The following is a 21,225-nucleotide window of genomic DNA, read 5'->3' on the forward strand; positions in this document are numbered from 1 at the left end:
AAAAGACCAGACAATTTCCAATAAAGAACTTTAACTTTCCTGCTAGATGTTGAAAACTATTCAAAAGCAGACAGTAGATTTTTGATTCATGGAACAGGAAAGTCAAGACAAATTATTACACTTATGTCAGTATGAGCATGGAAACATATACCTCCTTTGTACAAGTTTGAAACCATTTTTATACACAAATTCTATTTCTTTTTCTCTAATTAAGTCTTTGGTAGCTCTATAGGTGCACTCAGTATTCTTGCTCTTACAGGTTTAAACAATAAGGGGTCCTTTTTATTAAGCGGCAGTAAAAAGTGGCCTGCGGTAGTGCGGGTGTGTGGTTTTGGCGGGCTAGGACATTTTTTACCGCGGCTGGGGAAAAAGGCATTTTTCAATAGGACGGTAAATGGCCATGCACTAAAATTAAAAATGCATGGCTATTGACTGCCTGAGCCCTTACTTCCACCTATTGACCTAGCGGCAAGGGCTCACGCGCTACTTGTGTGGAAATCATGTAGCGCACGCCAATGTGGCCAAGCTGCAGAGTACTGCCAGGAAACCCCCCCCCCCCATGCCACAGGAACCAATGCATGCCAACTTTGAAACTACTGCAGGGCACCCACACTACTCATGCGGTAGTCCCTTAGTAAATTTCTTTTTTTCTAAAGTTAACCCTTTCCCTTTTCTTGCATAACTTTGTTGACCTCTATCTCTTAGCTAGGACAAACAGGCTGGTTCAATATCCTACTTATTTTCGAACGAGAAGGCCGGCAATCTTCCAACACAAATCGGGAGATGGCCGGTAATCTCCTGAAGTTGGCGAAATCGGTATAATCGAAAGCCGATTTTCGCTGGCTTCAACTGCTTTCCGGCACAGGGCCGGCCAAAGTTTAAGGGGGAGTTTCGGCAGGGTATGGAAGGCGGGACGGGGCGTGGTTACGAGATGGCCGGCTTCGGCCGATAATGGAAAAAAGAAGGCCGGCTCTGAGGAGCATTTCGCCGGCTTCACTTGGTCCATTTATTTTTAGGACCAAGTCTCAAAAAAGTGCCCCAATTGACCAGATGACCACTGGAGGGAATCGGGGATCACCTCACCTTACTACCCCATTGGTCACCAACCCCCTCCCACCCAAAAAAAAACAAAATCTTTTTTGCCAGCCTCTATGCCAGCCTCAAATGTCATACCCAGCTCCCTGACAGCAGTATGCAGGTCCTTGGAGCAGTTTTTAGTGGGTGCAGTGCACTTCAGGCAGGTGGACCCAGGTCCACCCCCCCCCCCCACCTGTTACACTTGTGGTGGTAAGTGTTGAGCTCTCCAACCCCCCCTCCCAAAAAACCCACTGTACCCACATGTAGTGCCCCCTTCACCCATAAGGGCTATGGTAAGGGTGTAGAGTTGTGGGGAGTGAGTTTTGGGGGGGATTTGGGGGGTGGGGCTCAGCACACAAGGTAAGGGAGCTATGCACCTGGGAGCAATTTTTGAAGTCCACTGCAGTGCCCCCTAGGGTGCCCGGTTGGTGTCCTGGCATGTGAGGAGGACCAGTGCACTAGAAGTGCTGGCCCCTCCCATGACCAAATGCCTTGGATTTGGCCGGGTTTGAGATGGTTGGCATCAGTTTCCATTATCAGCGAAAACCGATGTTGGCCATCTCAAACCCGGCCATCTCTGACATTTGGCCGGCCCCAACCATATTATCGAAACGAAAGATGGCCGGCCATCTTTTTCGATAATATGGTTCGGGACTGCTCTTTGTGGCGCCAGCCATATAGATGGCCGTCGCCGTTCGATTATGCCCCTCTACATCTCCCAGTTCTCTGGAACCTTGTAATTGTAACTTTAACAAAGTTCTTCTCTTTGTTAATATTCTGATTAGAATAATTTTATAACTCTGTGTGTCTGGTAATTTTACATCATGTAACGTGTGTGAGCTCACGATTTCTGTTTGATGGGGTCCTTGCTGGTATTATCTGAGTCTTTCTCAGGCTGGTTCTGATGAGGATCATTGATTCAAATTTGTAGCCTTACTCAACCACCCTTTATCACATTGTTCGGCTTCTCCCAGTCTGACTTCTACACCCTATACTCAAAAGTTAACTAAAATAAATAAAGAAAAGAAAACCCTGTCTCTCTTTCAGTTTCACAAATTGCTGCAAATTCAGTCAGTGTTATACTTCGCTTTCTCAGTTATTCAAATATACATCAATTAATAGAATCCATTATCAGATTTCTAGTACTGACCTAAAACTACCATTCCTTTCAGCAAATCGGTGTCATAATCCTTTATTCAAGCGGTGTCATCATCCTATATTCTGTGCTCAGAAAGCCACAGTACAAATTACTTTTGAGAGTCATACACAAAGGATTTATTTCCCAAAAACTACACATAACATCTCTGCATCAGTGGAGAATATTATAGAGTAAAGTACTTCTGAATGCATTTTGGCTCTGAGGAATTAATCCTTACACTGTCTTGTTACAGTTTTAATTCTCTTTCTCTCTGTAACTTTCTCTAAGTACAGGTTTCACACAGATTTTTTGGGCTAGACGATTGCTCTTTTCTGGTGCTTTTCCAAAGACTATTTTACTCTGATTTCTATCTGCAAATCTCTTAACCTTTTGCAGATCTGGTTTACAGCATTCATTATTCAGACAAAGCAGCTTCACCTTATACACTATTTCTGCAGCTCTAAGCACATAGACAGAACTTGCTACCTCTCAGCATTTTTTCTAAAGTGATTTTCTTAGCCAAACTCGCACAATCTACTTTTTTTTTTTTTGTTACATTTGTACCCCGCGCTTTCCCACTCATGGCAGGCTCAATGCGGCAATGGAGGGTTAAGTGACTTGCCCAGAGTCACAAGGAGCTGCCGGTGCCTGAAGCAGAAGTCGGCCCTTGCAGATCATCAATGTGGCCGCGCAGGCTTCTGCTTCTGTGAGTCTGACGTCCTGCACATACGTGCAGGACGTCAGACTCACAGAAACAGAAGCCTGCGCAGCCTTCTACATGGAATGTTGCTAGTGGAATAGCAACATTCCATGTAGAATCTCCAATAGTATCTATTTTATTTTTGTTACATTTGTACCCCGCGCTTTCCCACTCATGGCAGGCTCAATGCGGCTTACATGGGGCAATGGAGGGTTAAGTGACTTGCCCAGAGTCACAAGGAGCTCCTGTGCCTGAAGTGGGAATCGAACTCAGTTCCTCAGGACCAAAGTCCACCACCCTAACCATTAGGCCACTCCACTCCTGATCTGGAACCCAATCAATATGTTCATGTGTGCATTCCTCTATGCACAGTTTCACACAGCTCCATCTGCACAATCCAAAGCCTCAGTGCTTTTAGCTCAGCGATAGTGGGGGTGGGAGAGGGAGGAGGACGTGAATAGATCTTTAAACAGACCTGCTTCACTGATTCAGAGGCTGATATAATGGCCCTTATTGGACATCAGTAAACCGGCATTTAGCCATCCATATTGCATGGTTGTCCAAATCTCAATTTTATAAAGCCAGGACATGGACATCTAAAACTAGTACATCCTTGGGGTCTGGCCATATTTTGGGCAGGACTAGGGAGGAGCCAATATATGGACATCCAACTCTGATTACTGAAGGGGAGGGGACGTCTATGTTTATGTCTAAAAAGATGGATGTCGATATTTAGACCTGGTACTTTGCATATCAAGGTTGCAGAAAGGTACTCTGATAGAGCAGCTTTCCAGTGAGAGATTAAGAAGTCACCTCCTTAATCCCTCAGTGGTTGCTATCCCCAAACAAGAAACCAGCAAAGTATACTGGGCTCTATGACAGCCTCAGGAACTATGGACATTCATGGTACTAAACTCTTTTTAAAATTAACTTCTTAATATTCCAATATGTGTGATCCTAATAGTGAAGTGGGTTGGGAACCAAGGGACCTAGGTCCAAGTCCCATTTTAGCTCTCTGTGTGTGTGTTTTTTTTTAAATTGTGAACCCTCCAGGGATGGAAAAAATACCTATTGTACCTGAACGTACAGTTCTTCCATAGCTTTCAGGCTCTCTCATGTTTCTTATACATTAAGGTACAGTAGGTATTTTCTGTCCTTGGAGGACTCACAATTAAAAAAAAAAAGTCACAAGGAGCTGAAGTGGGATTTGAACCAGGGGCCCTGGGGTACCCATCCCACTTACTGGATTAGGCTACCTCTCTGCCCTGTGTAGATGTCTATGTGGCAATTTTATAACATGGATGTTCCTGCCTATGCTGCCACAAAGACACCCATTTCCCTTACTTTGTCTCATTCATAATTTATGTATAACAGAGAGCGGGAGCAAAGCACAGCAAAAGCCAACAAACACAACAAAAAGCACCAAGGGCCTCCAAAGAAAAGGGATCAAGTCTTTAATGGTATACGTTGATGAAACAATATTAAATGGACCCGACACAGTCCTTGTTTCGGTGCCCAGTGCCTGCGTCAGGGGTCTGTATTAAACATAAAAACAAAAAAATTTTTTTTAACATAATATATACATACATATGTACCATAATCATTGAAATATGTATATATAGCAAATCAAACTCATTCTCATATATAAAGAGCCATAACAAAGAGTACATATACAAAACATATACATCTAATAGTATCCAACATTCATTTAATTGGAACCATAATGTGTACTAAAATCAACCTCCTGGTTTATATCAGGATACATAAAATCAATATCACAAGGTGTGTCTAATGACATTACTGATGCAGGCGCTGAGCGCCGAGACACGGACTGTGTCGGGTCCATTTAAGTATTGTTTCATCAATGTATACCATTAAAGACTTGATCCCTTTTCTTTGGAGGCCGTTGGTGCTTTTTGTTGTGTTCATTCATAATTTAGACATTTCAAGTGGTCTTTTACTAAGGCGTGCTAGTGTTTTTAGTGCATGCTAAAAATAGGCACAAGCTAAATGCTAGAGAAGCCAATGTATTCTTACGGGCGTCTCTAGCGTTTAGCGTGCGCTTAAAACACTAGTGCGCCTTAGTAAAAGACCCCCTCAGTTTGTAAGACAGATGTTCATGCTGGTCATCACCAGCATACAGGCATTCATTTCTCATGTATTTTAGAACAGGTTGTATGTTGGCAGATCCTGTTCTAAAATACATGAGAAATGGACGCCAATATGTGGTATACTGACTTGTACATCCATATTTTGAATTAGATGACCTTTCTAAAATGCCTTTCTGCATTTTTTTGTGTTAAAATCATGCACAGAGATTCAGCACAAAGTCTCCTAACACACATTTTTAAAAATTGACCAAACTATTTCAACATAGTGGCAAAATCCTTGTGGATTTGACAAACTACTTCACAAATGCGTGTATGAAAGAAAATACTAGTGCAGCTCAAAAAAACATAGCAAAATAGCAAATATCTATGCAAGAAAGTAAGGAAAAAAGCCTCAAAGAGCACCAAAAGGTTTATACAGCTAAATGTGATCCAGAACCGATCTGCTCTTCATCGTCAGCTAAAAAACCCTTCCAATTCTATTTAAATTAATAAATATGTGTGATCCTAATAGTGAAGTGGGCTGGGAACCAAGGGACCCAGGTCCAAGTCCCATTTTAGCTCTTTCTGTGTGTGTGTGTATTTTTTTTTTTATTGTGAACCTTCCAGGGATGGAAAAATACCCCACCGACCCAACATAAAAATACCTGGACACTTGCGACACAATGTAACCAAAGACCGTAACGGACATTACCTGACTCTTCTTCCCCCTTTCCCTGTCTAAGTTCCCCCCAATTGTACCTACCATACATGTACCTCATTCTACCACAATATCACTTTGTATTCATTCATACCATGTATTTGTTCAGACCGGAATTGGCTAATGCTGTTAACGGTTATATGTAAGCCACATTGAGCCTGCAAAAAGGTGGGAAAATGTGGGATACAAATGTAATAAATAAATAAATAAATATTCAGTCAAACAATATCGTAAAGTATAGAAATTGGTAGTTTGCGTAGAACTTATATCAAACAGTCTTTTCTTAATGCTGTACTTAACCTTAACTGAAAAACAGCCAGTGTAGAGCACCACCGGTGACTTCATGAGCCAGTGTCCATACTCCCGGGACCAACGTTGGCCAGCATTTCACTTAGCTTCTTCAGGGTCCAAACAACTTGGAGACTGTGGATCAATTTTTTGTTACTGTTTCTTATGAGAAGTTGTGTTTCCATACCCATTTACTGTTATAATAAATTTAGAAAACAACAAGGCAAGGGGTCCACCAAAGACCAAATCCAACGTGGAAGATAAAACAAAGAGGCAGACCTTGTGAGAAAACACACAGTCTTTGGGCCCTGTTTACAAAGGTGTGCTAAATTTTTTAGTGTGTGCTAGAATTAGCACACGCTATATACAAAAGGCACCCATATATTCCTAGGGTGTCTCTAGCGTTAGTGCATGCTAAAAATGCTAGTGCGCCTATAGCGCGGCTTACTAAACAGGGCCCTTTATTTGTTAACTAAAATCTCCCAGGAATTCAAACAACTGTGCCCGACATCGTCATGTTTCGTTGGCTGCTTCAACAGATAAAATGAAGCAAGCAATGCTCCTGTTCCTAGATGCTGTTGTACAAATAGTCTTGATGCAAGCAATGCTCCTGTTCCTGGATGCATTTTGCATTGCTGGTTTCATTTCTGCTGGACCAGCCAAGATGATGTCTGTAGCTTTATACCAGCTGGTAATCTTGACCCTGAAGCAACCGGTATCTCAGGCGAAACATGGCTTTGTCGGGCACAGATATATGAATTCCTGGGAGCTTTTAGTTAAAGACTTTTTTTCTCACAAGATGTACCTCTTTGTTTTATCTTCCACATGTAAATTTAGCCACATGATCCACGCCTAAATTACATTACATTTTACACTTCTATTCTGCAATGTCCCCTAGGAGTTCTATGCGGTGCATCCCCGAAAAGGGGCACAGGAATGGGAGGGTCATGAGCGTTTCAGAGTGGAGCATAGACGTGGATTCCAATTATGTATGTAGTTGTAGAATAAGGGGGTTCTGCACGTAAATTTAGGTGTGGGCATTTGCACCACATTTTCGTTGATGCAAGTGGACATGCCTAAATTTACACACCACTCTTGCGCTTAAGCGCTATTGTATAAACTCTACCTATCTTTAGGCACAGCTTATAGAATAGCAATTAACCGATTTAAAAAATTTGCACTGATATTTGGGGGGCGCAATTCATAGAATTCACCCCTTAATGCAGCACAGTAAAAGGGCGCTTAAGTTTGTACCTATGGCAACAGAGGGTTAAGCGACTTGCCCAAGATCACAACAATCCGCAGTAGTAGTTTGAGCTTCCTTGGTTCTCAGCCCACTGCTCTAACCATTAGGCTACTCCTGCACTCCAGATGTGCAGTCCTAAGCAGTTTACACAATTTGTTGTAGCAACCTTTATAATTAACTTTGTGTGCTTTTGTGAATCATTTTGGGCTCTCAAGGAGTCTTTGTAGTATACAATGATGGCCCATTGTATATCCATTTTCCATTAATGTTCTTTGTTCTTTTGTTCTATAAATATTTATGTTTAGTATATGCTATAATGGCATAGTTAACAATTATATGACACATTAGTTGACTTAGGGCAGCAAATTAGGAATTCTTGACAGCCAGATTATGTTTGACACAGCAAACTGATAATGGTCTAAAAAATTTTTTTTTAAAGAAAATCTGAAAGAAGCTTTTCTCCTTACAGAAGGGGTTCTCAATCCAGTCATCCGGACACACCAAGCCAGTCAGGTTTTCGGGACACCCATAATGAATATGCATGAGAAAGATTTGCATATAATCGAGGTAATGCATGCATATTTATCTTATGCATATTCACTGTGGATATTCTGAAAACCAGACTGGCTAGGTGTGTCGCAAGGATTAGATTGAGAACTCCTGCCTTAGGTTTGAGAGTTTGCTTTGCACTGTGGTATAGAATGCTGAGCCTTCTTAGATCCTCAAATGCACATTTTGTTCGATCAGTCTCGTAATGAAGAATTTTGTTGTGTAGCTCCATCTATTTTTTACCAATAACTTTACGATCAAAATCATCCTATAGGAAATTTAAGTATGTTTTTGGCCATTGCAGCACTGCTATGATCTTTAGCTATTTGATTTATTTTGTTTTCTGTCTTTATCCATATTGTAGAAACCTGGAAATTTTTGTTGTTCTATTCACTCCCAATCTTTTTGTGTGCCTTTTTTTTTTATTTATTCTGTGCTATTTTAAATTATTTATACCTGTCTTAAATGTATTGTACAGTTTATACTTACCCTGGTCTGTACACTGCCAAGATATCACCAATGAATGGCAGTATAACAAATGCTTAATAAAATAATTATAACATTTAAACAAATGAAGGTTTCAATGGAAAACTAGGTCTGAGGCTACATCTTGAAATTCATGAACAGCCTCACTTCCTACTTAGTAGTGCAATGATTAGAAATAAACAGGGCAAATTGTACACTTGCCATTCTGACTCCAGCTTACACCTGGAGGCAGTCCAGCAGCCCTTGTTCTTTGATAAAGTTTTAGGAAACCTATATTCTCACTAACTCCAATCATAGTCAACCAGACCCATTCATTTTTACAATAGGTGAGGTAGAAATTAATTAAGATATTATGAGCTTTAAAAAGATGTTTCATTCAACCTTCGGAAGGAAAAGATAAGAGTAGCCCAGTAGACAAGATAACATAGGCATGAGTGAGCGGTCCTTCTCCCTTTCTCATAGCACAAAGTTTAGCACACAAGCTTTGAAAAGGCTTTCAGCTCATTCAATATAGTAACATAGTAAATGACAGCAGATAAAGACCTGTAAGATCCATCCAGTCTGCCCAACAAGATAAACTCATTTACATGGTATGTGATACTTTATATGTATACCCGTTATAATAGTCTGGTCCTAGCCCATCATCCTGGAGCCTTTCCTAACTTGAGATGCTTAATTTTGCAAATTGTTCATACAGGGTTCCCTCAGTTTTAGTTTTGCTCACTTATCCCATGCATCAGTGCATGCCTTCTGTTCTGTCGAACAGCACCTACTTCTTGTCTCTTCACACCTATGTATTCATTCCCACTGAGCTAGATCTGCATACTTTTCCGCAGTCACTTCTACACTTTGGAACTCTGTGCCTCTCCATTTTTGGTTACAGCTTTCTTTTAACAATTTTAAGGTGGCACTAAAAACATTTTTCCTTAACAAAACCTTTGGTTCCACCTGAACTAATGTTTTACAGGTTGTGTATTAATTGCTGATTGCCCTCTTTTAATAGAGCCCTGGGATGTGTTACATGTGTGTTGTCTTTGTCTCTCCTTCCTCTGTTTTGTATCATTAGGGTTAATTTTGTATCCTTCCTTCAATCCCTTATTAAACAGAATTGTAACTTAGCTCTCCTTCTGTGTTTCTCCTTTCCATTACTCTATTAGCCTTGGTTCTGTTTTCTCTGTAATTCTGTTTGTAAACCGCTTAGATTTTTTTTATTGATTTGTGGCTATCTGAACCTCCTGATCTGACACAGGTTGCGCAAGTCAAGGAGTTGCTTAGATGTAATGTAAGTTGGCGGATGGCTAAATCTCGAAAGAAGTTATCTCTTTGAGTGTATCACAACTCCGTTTGTCATATAAGCTTTTTATAAGTTGACAAATTCCTGCTATGACATCTCTCCCTATTATCATTCTACCCTTGTGTTCCCAGAGCTTAGTAACTGTCTGTTTTAGCAGCACGCTGCCTGACCAACAAGGTGAGGTGATTATTCACGTGATTGCTCCACTGGTGCAAATTGTACTTATACAGCTGTATAGCACTACACGCTCTTTCATCTAAGATTTCATTTCTATGCTTCCAAATATTAAGATATTTCCGCTTATCTGTATTGTGCAATTTAGCAACATGGCATTTTCGGAACGTCTTCAATTCATAAGATTAATCTAAAAGCTCTGGGTCTCTCTTAACCCCAATCCCTGATCCACAATTATTACCTTATCTCTCAATTCCCTCTGCTCTCTAAGCTTACAGAGATATTTGTTGCTCATTACCCCAATCTGTTTTTAGATGAATGCTTTAGATCCTAAGCAGTATTATTCTGAGCATTCTCTTGTATCTCTCACTGAATTTATTCATACTAACTTAGAACAGCATTGTGATGTGCTCTTAATTTCTTAGGTCTATCAGCAGCCTTCGATTTAGTTTACCGTGATAATAATAATAATAATAATAATACACACTTTATTTATAACCCATTATCTTGCTTATAATCGAAAGAGAAAAACGCCTATATTGTGACCCAAATCGGGAGATGGGCGTCTTTCTCCTGTGGGCAGCCAAATCGGTATAATCGAAAGCCGATTTTGGGCGTTTCCAACTGCAATTTGTCGCAGAAACGGGTAAAGTTGACGGGGGCGTGTCGGAGGCGTGGTGAAGGTAGGACAGGGGCATGGTTATCGTCCGAGGAGAGATGGGCGTCTTTAGCTGATAATTGAAAAAAAAGGCGTTTTTACCGCGATTTTGGGTCACTTTTTGTGGACCCTTTTTTTTCACGAACAAGTCCCAAAAAAGTGCCCCAACTGACCAGATGACCACTGGAGGGAATCGGGGATGACCTCCCCGGACTCCCCCAGTGGTCACTAACCCCCTCCCACCAAAAAAAACCCCACTTTAAAAACTTTTTTCCAGCCTCTATGCCAGCCTCAAATGCCGTACCCACAGTGGTGTGCTGGAGCCGGCTTGCACCGGCTTGCAAGAGCCGTTTGTTAAATTTTGACAGCTCTTGCGAGCCGGTTGTTGTTGGGGGCAAGCCGGCTCCATTGTGGGAGGTAAGCATGGCAGGAGGGCGCCATCACAGGCCATGCTTACCTCCCCTGCCGCTCCGAAGCATATCCAACCATGTCCTTCGCTCCCACCCTCCCCTCCCGCTCCCCTCCGTCTTTCTTTAATTACCTCCATCGAAGCGCATGCCATTTAAAGCCCTGCTGCGTGCTGGCCGTCTCCAGGCTTCCCCTGCTTGCTTCCGATGATGTTCGTGCCTTAGTCCCGCCTTCATTCTGACGTCATTTCCTTTTTCCATGAAGGCGGGACTAAGGCACGATCATCCTCCAAAGCAAGCAGGGGAAGCCTGGAGACGGCCAGCACGCAGCAGGGCTTTAAATGGCACGCGCTTCGATGGAGGTAATTAAAAAAAGACGGAGGGGAGCGGTAGGGGAGGGTGGGAGCGAAGGACATCTTTGGACATGCTTCAGGAGCGGCAGGGGAGGGAGGAGAATCGCTGGACTGGTAGAGGGGGCAGGGGAGAGACTTGCTGGGCATGGGTGGGTAGAGGGGGGGCAGGGGAGAGGCTTGCTGGGCATGGGTGGGTAGAGGGGGCAGGGGAGAGAGGAGAGTTTCAGGACATGGATGGAGGGGAGAGCAAGAGAAATTCTGGACATGGATGGAGGGGAGGGAAGGGAGAGAGAAGAAATGCTGGACATGGAGGGAAGATAGAGGAAGGAGATTAGATGAGGGAAAAGGAAGTGAGGAGAGAAACTGCACATGGATGGAGAAAATAGGCAGAAGCTGGATCCACTGTACAGTCAAGTATGCGGAGGACCAGAAATGAAGAAGAAAGGAGGAAAGAAAAGAAATAAATGGAAAGGAAGCCCTGGAAACGGAGTCAAGGGAACAGATAGAGAGCAGCAGAATCAGATACTGGACCAGCATGAACAGAGAAACAAAGTCACCAGACAACAAAGGTAGAAAAAAAAATAATTTTATTTTCATTATAGTGTTTGGAATATGTCCACTTTGAGAATCAGGTGCTGAACGTTAAAAGTTTATATTTATTTACTTATTTATGGCATTTTATCCCATATTAAACATGAATTAGATTGGAACCTGGGATAATTTAATTTTTTTTTCCTGGAGAGAGTAATGTGTTGGCGCCCCCCCCCCCCCCCCCGGGGTATAGCCAGCTCTGAAATTTGTGGGGGGGGGGGGGGGCGCAGTGGGGGACGTGGGGGGGGGGGGGGCGCCGAGGTGGACCAGGGAGAGAGCCTGTTAAAAATTTACCAGCACTCCACTGCGTACCCACCTCCATGACAGCAGTAGGTGTTCTATCCTGTGACAGCCTTTCCCTGGTTCTGATGTGGCTCTCGGGTGAGTGTGACAGCTTTTCTGTTATGCGCACTGCAGAGTCACATCAGCAATGCATTGTGGTGGGTGTAGGGTATTGGGCTCCGTGATTCCACTAGCTTGTGGCAAATGCTCACGATGTTGGTAGTTGGTAGGCCCTACTCCCATGGTGCTTTCCCCCCTGCTTACTGGGTCAGAGTGTGCCCTGTTTTGTTTCCGGTAGTCCATGAGATAGTGGCCATTTTTGTAAGCCAGTTTTAGATCCCTTTCACGTGTTAGCCACGTTACAGAACTTAGTTCTTACCTTGAATGTGGCATTCTGCCAGCTCTGACCTACTGCTAATCTCAGTACCAGGGAGACTCGTTGGCAGTGGGGCACAACCTCTGATCTGCAGTTAACTGTGAGTAAGCGTGCTTATTCCAATAAAGGACATTTTCGGAGAGATTAGTCTTCAGGTGTCAACTGGTGTGCCAATGTTATATAGCAGCAACAAGTCCTAGAGGCCTGCGTGTATGCAGGTCCCTGGAGCACTTTTAGTGGGTACCGCAGTGCACTTCAGCCAGGTGGACCCAGGCCCATCCCTCCTACCTGTAACACTTGTGCTGGTAAATGGGAGGACTCCAAAACCCACTGTACCCACATGTAGGTGCCCCCGTCACCCCTAAGAGCTATGGTAGTGTTGTACATTTGTGGGTATTGGGTTTTGGGGGAGGGGGTTACGTGCTCAGCACCCGTGGTAAGGAAGCTATGCATGTGGGAGCGTTGTCTGAAGTCCACCGCACTGACCTCTAGGGTGCCCAGTTGGTGTCCTGGCATGTCAGGGGGGGCGAGTGTACTACAAATCGTGGTCCCTCCCACGACCAAATGGCTCGGATTAGGACGTTTTTGAGCTGGGTGTTTTTAGTTTCCATTATCGCTAAAAAAAACCAAACGCCCAGCTGAAAAATGTCCATTTTTTCGAAAATACGGTCTGTCCCGCCTCTTCACGTACCCGTTTTCGGACATAGACGCCCATGGAGATAGGTGTTTGCGTTCGATTATGCCCCTCCACATCTTTAAAAGTCTAAGCGGGGAACAAATCACAACAAAATATGAAAAAAACAAGGCAATAAAAAATATTTCTTTACACAACAAACTATACAAAAAAATTCTACAATTCAAACATACAGCAGATTAAAATTTACATGGTATTAAAATAATTTATACATCAGAGGAACCAAAAGCCTGAATAATTAAGTGAGATTTCAATGCTTTTTTAAACTGGTCCATATTTTGTTTTGAACGAAGTTCAATGGGCAAAGAATTCCATAATTTCGGACCTTTGATGTAGAAAATAGATGATCTGCATTCTTCTAAATAAACCTGATGAAATGAAGGCACATTAAGTAGCTGTTTCTGAAATGATCTCAGAGAGCAAGTAGGTTGATAACATCTTAGAGTGGCACTAAGAGGTGGTGAAATATTTTGAAAACTAGCAATAAAATTTTAAATTCAATGCGAAATTTAACAGGGACCCAATGCAGTGATTTCAAAATTGGAGTAACATGATCATAACGAGAGCCTCCTTTAATCACTTGGGCTATAGCGTTCTGAACTACTTGTAGCGCCTTCAGCATATTACCGGTAATTAGGCATTATTGCCACTGCTTTGTTTTGGTTTCAAGCCTAGTTCACCAAATGTTGGTTTGAGTCTCATGGTCAACTGCTGTTTCTTCTCCAGGTCCCTGGAGTAGCCTAGTGATAAGTGCAGTGCACTGTGGAGAAGGGAACGCAGACCATAATTCACTGTTAGAGTTGTAGTGGAAAACGTTTTTTTGTGGGTTTTGGCGGGCTCCCCATACAATATAAGGGGGTAACGGTGAGGTGTGTACCTGGGACCTTTTATTGAAGCCCACTGCAGCACCCCTTAAGGTGCCCTACTGAATTAAGCTGAGGAACTTTAAGTAGGCCTTTTTTACACAAGTAAACAGTTTATTACGGGGAGCTGTTTGAAAATTGCTCTCAAAATGCTCATTTGCACTTCATTCCCCTGATGTCAGCTTCATGAACATTCTTTGCTCCAGCTTTGAATAGGCATTGTTTTATTTGCTAGCCTTACTGAACAAATGCATTCCATAGCCTCATTCAGACTGTAGACCTTTGTATGTAAGAACTTTTTTTACTAGAGCTTCAGAAATGCGTTAAAATATATAGTTTTTCTTTTATTAGTTTCACTTCCTTGTACCTCTTCACTCACTAAATTCCAGCATCAACAGGTTCTTGTAGGGAAAAAAATTATTGTTACCTGACTAGAAGTTTAACAGTGCAATAGAGTAAACATGAGTTATGTTATATTCCGGGAAAATAGATATTAATGTAGTGTTTATTTTGAGATGTTGCCAAAATTCAGAGTTCTTTGGCAGAGCATGAAGTTTGCATCAGATATTTACATTTGAGCAATATTTCTCTCTGTTTGTCTACTTATGCAAGGAGCATAGATGTTAGTAGAATCACTGCTAATATATATTTTGTACCTAAGTTTTAATAAAAATAAAGATAAAAACATAATCACTGCAGTAAAAAGAAAAACCCTTATTTATTACTTAAAAATTAAAAGTGTCTTAGAATAAATAGGTTAGATATTAAAAAAAAAAGATGAGCTCTTATTTTAGGCACCTATGTTAGACGTCTAAATTTGTCTCTTAACATCGCCCATTGATCTAGTGGTAAGGGCTCGCGCTACATGTGCAGTGACCGGTCAGCACGCCAACAGCGGATTACCGCCAGAAATGCCACATGTGGGAGAAAATAAATAAATCAATCATCCAGGTGTTATGGGCATGTGGCAAATCTGAAATTATCTCCAGGGGGCGCGGTAATCTCATTTTGGTGTGCGCTGCATGTGAGAAGAGCCTAATGCTCCTATGTAAAAGGACCCCTTAGATTGTGAACCCTCCAGGGACAGGGAAATACTCAGTGTACCTGAATATAACCCACCTTGAGCTACCACTGAAAAGGTGTGAGCAAAATCCAAATAAATAAAATGCTAGCGCAGCTTTGTAAAAGACCCCCAGGTGCTGAAAATCACTGCTATACTCATAAATCTTTTCCCCATTCAGAAAAAGCATATAGACAGATAGTAACAAGATACCCCCTCCTCCCCCCCCAAAAAAAAAAAAAATTTTCATCGGGAGACATAGTATGGATCTCAACAAGGCACATATGAATGAAAAGACCAAACTTGATCAAAAATTCATTTGGCCAAGATCAGATAAATCCAATGACTGCCAGCAAATATCTCAATCCACCCCATCTAGCATGTGTCTTTGTTAAAACCCTATAATGAGTAGCCATTCCCAGATCAACAGACACATCCTACATAGCGAAGAGAGGTGTAGGGGGAACAGAAACTCATTGTCAATCAGATTCTCAATTTCAGATACATCCAAGAACTACATTACCTAGTTGAATGGAAGGGGCATAACCCTGAAGACATCAGTTTGATGATATTCCACTTTGTACAACAAAGTTTTAAAGCAATTTACAATAATACATTTCCAGAGAAATAACTATAAAAAAATATTAACACACTTCCTGTTAAAAACTGAAAACTTCTTTTGAAAAGCCAGTTTTTCAGAGCCTTACGATAACCAAGATAAGTGGTGATACTGCTAGTTTCAGCTGGCCTGGAGTTCCATAAAAAAGGTCCAGTATAACAGAAGATTTTAGGCCCAATATTCAGCCAGCAGCAATCTGTGTTTTGCTGACCACCACCACAGTGTTATCCCTGGAAATTCAGTGTCGGGCCATGTCCAGTCTCTGGCATTGAATTTCCAGATATACAGAGCCTTTCGAAAACATAGCCGGTTAAGTACAATATTCAGCACTTAACTGGCTATGGTGAACCTCATAAAGAGAGGACTGACTTCTATGTGGTCCTGTTTATCTGGTTAACTTGACTGATTAAGTGCTGAATATCAGCACTTAACCAGCCAACTGCTGACTCCATCCCCAGAATGCCCCCAAAATATCTGGGTTTCTATTCGGTACTAACCGGGCATTATACAGTTAAGTGCCACTGAATATGACCAGTTAACCCTGAACAAATGATTTAACCAGCCAGGAGCCATTTTTGGCTGGTTAAATTGTTTTGAATATTGTTTTCTAGCGGAAGTCAGATTGTCAGAATGAAGGAAGTTGAAACTGGCAACACTGAAACTTGCGTATGCAGTTTACTTGAAAGAGTTTTGGAATAACCCATATAAAATTCCTTGTAAACAAAGCACAGTAGCTTGAAAATAAACCTGGCTGCAATAGGCAACCAATACAAATCAACCAAAATAGGAGACATTTGATCAGACTTATTGTGGGTAATATTCAGCCCACAGCGTTTGTTTATCGCTAACAGCCAAGGGGAGAATTGGCCCCAGATATTCAGTGCTAGATCGTGTCCAGGCAGTAGCACTGAATATTAGGGTCTAATTTAAGTGGAGCTAACCGCCAGAGCTTATGCAGGTCCTGGCTGACATTCAGCTGGGGCCCGCATAAGACAGGTATGCAGGCCATGGCTGAATATTGTCCAGCATAACTTTTATTTAAGTTCTGTGATTCCCCTCCCTGAGGCACAATCCCTTCTCCCCAAACTTCCCCCAACTCCCAACCCCCCCCCCCTTCCAGGTAGACCCTCTACCCAGGCCTATCTTCCATTCCTAGAACAGGCTCCTACTAGGCACCCTCTAGGCATCTATTTATGGAGGCCAAGGTTTGGAGTTGCTCCCAAGAAGCATTTTTTTTACTGGATTGAAAGTTCTAAAACAAGGGGTCAATAGACAGTAATTTTATAAACCATGTTTATATATAGAACAGATATACATGTGTAAATGGGTGTAAAAGTCTGCAGGGGTAGAGTTTGGATGGATCATGAGTGGAATTCACAAGCATGCATGTAGATTATAAAATAGTCATTTACATGCCTATCTGAAGTAATTTACACCTGCTCAAGAGCATACCAACAGAGTGTTGGTCTTCACTTTCAGTCCTTGAGGGCTTCCAACAGGTCAGGTTTTCAGAATATCCCCAACGAATATGCATGAAAGACTGGCATGCCTTCTACCACCACTGTATGCAGATTTATCTCATCCATATTCATTATCTCACCTCAACTAACTACTCTTTATTTTTCCTCATCATACAAAACATTTTTATAATAAACACTTATTTTGAATATACATTTTAAATACACCATTATTAAAATATCTATTTTTCCTTACCATCTCATACACATCATTCATACCATTCATTCCAGCCAAATTCTCACGGGGACTAATACCAATTGTGTGTTCTTGCAATGTCTGCACAATACAATCTGAAGTAATTGTTAATATGACTCCCTCAAATCACTAAGCAATACATTCGTTTAACATGCAGTTGTAGCCTTCATCTTAACTTGATGTCCTTTATATGGCCCAGCTGTCTATTAGTCACAAGCCCTTGCGTGTCCGAAATTCAAAATCAGTGCTGCCAATCTTATGGGCTCTTTTCAAGTGGACTGTATACTTGTATCCTTATTAAAATTCTCTTCAAGACATTTTCACCAGATTGACATTCGGGTACATCTACAAACTTGGCTTAATGTGATATTATGCAGTCCATCATATCACTGGTTGACTAAGTTTTACTAATCTGAAAAGTTCAAAATCAACCATCTCTACTCCTGTGTGCATGTCCTTAATCCGGGTCTTTACTCCCACTTCTCTTTATAAGAATTCAAACCACCAGTGTGCCGCAGTTAATACCGGCCACACAGCTCAGTTATCCAGCCATCTTCTTTACTCATGTAGCTTAAATGAAACTTTCCTCATCTATAAGTTTATCAAAACCCTACACAAATTTGTGTTTCGCTAACCGTGTTCTGTGAGGCATTGACTTTATTATAGTAGGTATTTCATTTCTTTGCCATCTTGTATTTTGTCTTTATAAAGATAGCAAAGAAATGAAATACCTACTCAACACAATTCACACAGTTATCCATTTGCACATATTACCCTCTTTCTTATCATTAACATACCTTTTATATGAACATACCTTTTATATGAACAACACACTTTTCTACCTTTGTCCGGATGAAACTCCAACTGGCTGCAGGATAAATTTATTTATTTATTACATTTGTATCCCACCTATTTGTAGGCTCAATGTGGCTTACATAGTACCGGAGAGGCATTTGCAGACTCCGGTGTAAACAAATACAAAGTGATATTGTGGTTAGAAAAAGTTCATGTGGCACAGCCACATTATGGAATCGTACAAAGGAAGAGTTGTACTATGTCCATTACGTACTTTAGTTTTTTTTAAATGGCGCCTCTCCACTAGGAAGACACTGTGCATGCGCAATACTGACTTACTTTTGAACTCTGGCAGAACACTGTCTATTTATAAAGACACCCATTCCGCTTCCTTGTTTAGACCCGTAGGTGTCACTGTTTTCCATTCAAATATCATCCGCTGCTCAACTTGTAACATTTTCTGTAAAATACTCCCTCCCTTGTATGTATCAAACTGAACTAAAACTAAAAATCTGACATCAGACATTTCATTAGATGTGAGGATCTGTGGTATAACATCAGAAATTGGCGGACTGGATGGGTTTTATGATCCTTTATCTGCAGTCAGTTTCAACTGACTCCTCAACTTGGGCAAATTAATACCATAAAACTCATTTCTTACCTCTAGACTGCACTGCTGTATCAGAAAATAGAATTTTTTTTATTCTAGCTTATGGCAAAAACCACAAAGATTGAAACAAATAAAATAGGTAAATCAAAAGTCATATTTTTATATATTTATTTTTTTGTAACCAAAAATAGTAACATTCAAAGGAAAGGTGAGTTGTACAGTATAAAAACATTCTACAAAATTCCATTAAGTTGCTTTGATGAAGGGTTCCACGATTTGTTTTGTACATAAAATTTTTTTTATTATTTTGCATTTTATAAAAACTACTGAAAACTTAAAAAAAGACTAGGCAATTCATAATTATGCAAGTACTTAGAAAACTATCTGGCCTGTTCAGTACTGTACGTTTTGTAAGTACAGCTGTCTTGCAAATTTAAAAGGCATCCGATGATTGCCACTTTTGAAATGCTTAGCAATGACATTCATTTTTATTTGGCTTAATACTGACAAGTTTAACAGAAATCTATTAAGTTAACAAGAGTAAGAAGGAAATATATTACATTTGGTAGCAAACAATCTTTTTAGCTGCAAGTCACCCCACTGGGATTATTAAAAGTGCACCAGTTAAATATGTCTGTACATTAAAAAAACAGTATGAAACATAAAATATACAAACAGTAAGTCGAATTTTAAATACATAGCATCAAATAGTACATCAGAAGTATAATTTACAACATTTAGCACAAAACATATCCAAATTATAACTTTTTGATATACAAAATACATATTTTGCCTCGTCAAAAATTGCAGTTTCAGGCAGGAGACAATAATCAAAACATATCACTGTTTCAGATATGTACCTCTTTTTCATTTGAAGACTAAAAACTTAAGTATTTGTGTTATTAAAATATACAGCCAGTCTTCTGTAATGGCAGATATTATCATGCTGGTATCAAGTAAGGCATTTTTATGGGGCACATGAGAGATATACCATGTTAACATGGGGTCACTATTTAAAGGCACTTAAATGCTGACAGTTGAATATTCAATAGCACTAAGGATTCAGTCCTGTAACTGGCACCCAAATTTGGGCAACAAGAAAAACAAAATACACGCTAAGTGCTACTCTGTAAATGGTGCTCCAAGTCAGGTGCTGTTTATAGAATAGCACTTGGCACCGGGATACTTGCCCAATTTTGGGCATGAGGATTTACACCAACTGAACCCTAGTATAAATCCCCACATCTAAATGCAAATCCTAGAAACACCCTTGACCCACCCATGCCCTTCCCATGGCCACGTTCCCTTTTTGGATCCACGTGGAAAAAATTTACATGCCCATCTTTATAGAATAGCGACTATACAAATGCATGCGTAAATTCCAATTACTGCCAATTAGTGCCAATAATTGTTAGCACCCAATTACTGGAGCCAGTAGGCTCATTAAGCAATTTTATTGCATGCACAATTTGGAAGCATGTTCAACCTTGTGCATGCAAATTTGAATGCTATGTATAGAATTAGGGGATAATTGGATAATGTTGCTGAAAATTTCCTCTGACCATTTCATCACTTTCCAGATAGCGCTGAGGTGGTACGGAGGTGGGGGTAGAATGGGTGGACTTGGGCAGAACCTGAGGTTACCTAGTTAGCAGGGACATTAAGTCCACTAACTGGATAAATATCTGGACAAAGTTTGCAAAAAGGCTGTCCTAACTTTATCCAGCTATTTAGGTGAAGGGCAAGCCTATAAAATAGGCACTAATATTTACACATGTTTAGAGTACTAGCTTCTACGCGTGTATGCGCACAAACATGTGCATATATGCCAAATGAGTGCCTAAGCACTATTCTGTAAATATACATTATCTTGCATTGTGCATGTTTGCATGGTGGGTGCACATAGGGATGGAGTCTGGGCGGAGCATAAGGCAGGGTTCACACTTGCATATTCACCTTACAGAATACCATAAGTTAGACATGTATCCCTGGCATTTAGATGTGAGCATTAAACCAGCCATACAGCTGGCATAAGTGCTCATGCCTAACTTCTAAATGCGTATTTTCAAGCTCATGGTAATATTCTATAAAGGTAAGTAGGTATCCCAATTCCTTTATAGAATAGGCTCCTACCAAGGGGCCCTTGTAGTAAGGTGCATAGGCACCTACACACATCAAATTAGGACTACCGCCCGGCTACCGCGTGCCCTGGGCGGTAATTCAATTTTTGACGCGCATCCAAAACACGTGGCAGAAAATATTTTCTATTTTCTACCGTGTGGCGCTAATCAGGCAGTGAATGGCAGTGTACACACGCTGATGATTATGGTCCAGTTAACGCACGAGACCTTAACACTAAGTCAATGAGTGGCGGTAAGGTCTCAGGCCCAAAATGGATGCATGCTCGTTTTAATTTTGCCACATGTCTATTTTCAGCCGCAAAA

At 41.1% G+C, this 21,225-nt stretch overlaps 1 long non-coding RNA gene across 1 annotated transcript; it reads left to right on the forward strand.

Annotated features, from left to right (window-relative positions):
• The first annotated feature begins 1,908 nt into the window (after positions 1 to 1,908).
• Positions 1,909 to 21,203, forward strand: LOC115468660. The gene is made up of 3 exons (XR_003941900.1): positions 1,909 to 1,929; positions 10,401 to 10,406; positions 21,116 to 21,203. It is a non-coding gene; the product is annotated as an uncharacterized LOC115468660 (long non-coding RNA).
• Positions 21,204 to 21,225: the final 22 nt, after the last annotated feature.

This window comes from Microcaecilia unicolor, chromosome 4, assembly GCF_901765095.1.
Source record: "Microcaecilia unicolor chromosome 4, aMicUni1.1, whole genome shotgun sequence".
Taxonomy (NCBI): Eukaryota; Metazoa; Chordata; class Amphibia; order Gymnophiona; family Siphonopidae; genus Microcaecilia; species Microcaecilia unicolor.